Genomic DNA, 3719 nt, shown 5'->3' with positions numbered 1-3719 from the left:
TGGAGGAACGCAGAGTTCTACGCGCATGGGACCCCTCTCGGGGCGATTATGCTGCGGAAAGTAGTGACGACAGACGTGTCCTTAACAGGATGGGGAGCCACGCAAGAGGGCAGAACAGTGAATGGTGTGTGGCCAAGCACACTTCACTCAGCCCATATAAATTATTTAGAGCTCCTCACTGTGTGGAAGGCTCTCAATCACTTTCTGCCCCGCTTGCAGGGGCATCATGTGCTGGTGCGCTGCGACAACACGACAGCTGTAGCATATATCAACCGCCGGGGGGGATGCGCTCCTCCAAGCTGCATGCTCTCGCTCACAGGCTGTTAGTATGGAGCAGGCGGCATTTCCTGTCGTTACGGGTGACCCATGTCCCGGGCATACTGAACAGGGGCGCAGACCTCTTGTCAAGGGGAAACCCGCTCTACGGAGACTGGCGCCTCCATCCTCAGATAGTTTGTCTACTGTGGAGGAGGTTCGGCCAGCCAACCGTAGATCTCTTCGCCTCACGCGAAAACGCCCATTGTCCTATGTTCTTCTCGCTACGGGACGAGGACGCCCCCCTCGGCGTGGACGCACTGGCCCACCCGTGGCCCAACGTGCTGCTCTATGCATTTCCTCCCCTTTGCCTCATAACGCCGTCTCTGGCCAGGGTGAGGGAACAGAGCTTGACCATGATTTTGATAGCTCCCAGGTGGCCCAAGGCGCCGTGGCTCTCAGAGATTATCCCTCTGCTGTATGCCCAGCCATGGCCCCTCCCACTTCGCACAGACCTTTTGTCTCAAGCGAACGGGGAAATTTATCACCCGCACCCGGACAGGGTGGCCCTCTGGGCCTGGCCCGTGAGAGGGCCAACTTAAACACATTGGGGCTCCCCCCACGTGTTGTGGCCACCATTCAGTGTGCCAGAGCCTCTTCAACACTGTCTCTTTACGACTGTAAGTGGCGGGTGTTCGAAGAGTGGTGTGAAGGGCGACGGGTAACGTCATATCAGTGCTCAATCACCGACATCTTATGCTTTTTGCAGGACCTTATGGACAAGGGAAGATCCTTTTCCACTATTAAGGTCTATTTAGCGGCTATCGCTGCATGTCATGTGGGGTTCGACAGCGCTACGGTGGGGCAACACCCCCTTATTCGTAGGTTTATGAAGGGCGCACGCCGCTCTCTTCCAGTCCCCAGGAGAGTCGTTCCTGAATGGGACCTCTCCATGGTGCTGGACACAATGTCTCAACAGCCGTTTGAGCCCCTGGGGAGTATTTCCCTTAAGAATTTGTCTTTCAAGACAGCTTTGCTCTTGGCCTTGGCGTCTGCCAAGCGGGTCAGTGATATGCATGCACTCTCTGTTCATCCCTCGTGCACTAAATTCTCTCTCAGTGGAGATAAGGTTTTTCTCAGGCCCAACACGGCCTTTATGCCAAAATGCTTCCCGGCATTCACGTGTGAGGTGATTGAGCTTTCCGCGTTGCACCCAGCTCCTTTCTCCTCCACAGAGGATCAGAGGTTGAACGCTTTGTGTCCTGTATGTGCCCTGCGGGTGTACTTAGACAGGACCAGCTCGTTTAGAAAAAGCGACCAGCTTTTCATCTCTTGGGGCCCCCCCGCACTCAGGGAAACCCATTTCCAAGCAACGCCTTTCTCATTGGCTTGTGGAAGCTATATCTTTGGCATATGAATCAAGGGGAGTGCAGCCCCCAGAGGGCATCAGAGCTCACTCCACTAGAGGTATGGCTGCCTCTTGGGCTCTGTTTAAGGGAGTCTCTTTGCAGGACATATGTGCCGCTGCAAGCTGGGCCTCTCCCCATACGTTTGCCAGATACTACCGGCTAGATGTTACCAGAACCCCGGTAGCTCATTCTGTCCTGGGTGTCGGCTCTTTGTAGCTTTGTGCTCTTAGGCCCTCCACCCCTCTTTAAGTCTGGGCTGCCTAGTCCAGCACTTTAAAGTCACTAAGCATGTTTCTACTCTGCACCTGGCACCATATATTCACCATGATAGTGCGGTCAGGTTTATTCACGAATGCATGTTACCATATGCTATTCTTTGTTGCTAAAGTGGCTTCCTCACTTTGTGGGGTGGTTTCCGTGTGACGTGTCATGCACCGCCTTTTGAGGTGACCGTCCTCTGGCTTTCAGGGCCTCATTGTAGTGTATTGGGCAATCGGGGAGCTGTCCATATCTCCCATAGGTGGATCTCGAACAGGAGATGATGAAAGAGAACAATAGGTTACTGTCGTAACCCCGGTTCTCTGAAACATCGAGTGGAGAGATCCACCAAGCTTGCCCCGCTTGCTGCACGAGAAGCGAATATGCTCACTGAGGTAAGATAGCGCGTACGCGTGTTTTATGCACTTGGTAAGGGGCGGGTCCCTTACCGAGCACTGGACACGCGCTTCTGTCTGTCAGGCCAGACTTGGTGCAATTGGATGCTTCTGCAGAGGTCAGGTGCGGATGCCCTTCCCATAGGTGGATCTCTCCACTCGATGTTTCAGAGAACCGGGGTTACGATAGTAACCTATTGTTTCTTTCCCGGTATCACCTACAGAGGGGACTTAAAGGGAGTTTTTTTGCAGGGGGAGTTAAAGGCCTCAAAATGCTCTCATAGCCTCGCGCTCTGTGTTCTCCAGGCATATGTCAACATGAAGAGTGCTTCGGAAACTGCCAGTGTTGCTGAAATGACTAAGGTGGGTGAGAATTAGACTGAAGATCCATCCTCTTTAGGTTCCAGGGTGTAGTAGCTAGCACTCTGAATCCAGCAATCCGACTTCAAATCTCAATGGGACAATTAATGGTGAATAAGTGAGAAATCAATCTGTTCATGTGTATGAAGCTTACAAAATGTAATTATTGCCTACAAGATCCTTCTGCTCTATAAAACCAACGAGGCAAGGAAGTGCAATCTTAAATCGAACCACAACATCCACTGTTGATATTTCCACTTTCATCTACTGTTTTTAACCTGTGATTACCCCTTTTTCTTGCACTTTTTATGACAAGAACAAATCAATTGAAGTGTTGCCACCTAATTAGTGCAAATAACTCCAAGAGTATGAGCATGTTGCGTGTTCAGAGTATGCGCCTTTAGAACACTCTGGCCGCATATTTTCAGTGCTCAACTTTCAGCTGATGACAAATTTTTATACTGTCAAGTAGAGATATATTCTGGATTTTCATTGGCAGGTACTTTGCAGCCCATAGGTCCAAAATAAGTGGCTCGTTGGTCTAGGTGTAGGATTCTCGCTTAGGGTGCGAGAGGTCCCGGGTTGAAATCCCGGACGAGCCCACTGTATACCATGTGCAGATGGTTTGTGAGGAAGGTCTGCAGCAGGGCACTTCTTGAATTTTGGTTGTCTTTTTCTAGCGTACTGCACCTCACATTTTTTATTACTAGATTTTCAGGAAATCAATGCTAAGGTGCTTATTAGTTACAGCTTGCCTGGTGCTAATCACACCTAGATTGCAGTTTCTTTCCCGGTATCACCTACAGAGGGGACTTTAAGGGAGTTTTTTTGCAGGGGGAGTTAAAGGCCTCAAAATGCTCTCATAGCCTCGCGCTCTGTGTTCTCCAGGCATATGTCAACATGAAGAGTGCTTCGGAAACTGCCAGTGTTGCTGAAATGACTAAGGTGGGTGAGAATTAGACTGAAGATCCATCCTCTTTAGGTTCCAGGGTGTAGTAGCTAGCACTCTGAATCCAGCAATCCGACTTCAAATCTCAATGGG

At 50.6% G+C, this 3719-nt stretch overlaps 1 pseudogene; it reads left to right on the top strand.

The window, feature by feature from the left end:
* The first annotated feature begins 328 nt into the window (after nt 1-328).
* Nucleotides 329-1880, top strand: LOC127642028 (uncharacterized; annotated as a pseudogene).
* The last annotated feature ends 1839 nt before the right edge of the window (nt 1881-3719 follow it).

The sequence above is a fragment of the Xyrauchen texanus genome, unplaced genomic scaffold, assembly GCF_025860055.1.
Source record: "Xyrauchen texanus isolate HMW12.3.18 unplaced genomic scaffold, RBS_HiC_50CHRs HiC_scaffold_304, whole genome shotgun sequence".
Classification (NCBI taxonomy): Eukaryota; Metazoa; Chordata; class Actinopteri; order Cypriniformes; family Catostomidae; genus Xyrauchen; species Xyrauchen texanus.
Note: the sequence above shows the minus strand (reverse complement) of the source record. Positions and strands in the feature narration are given on the sequence as shown.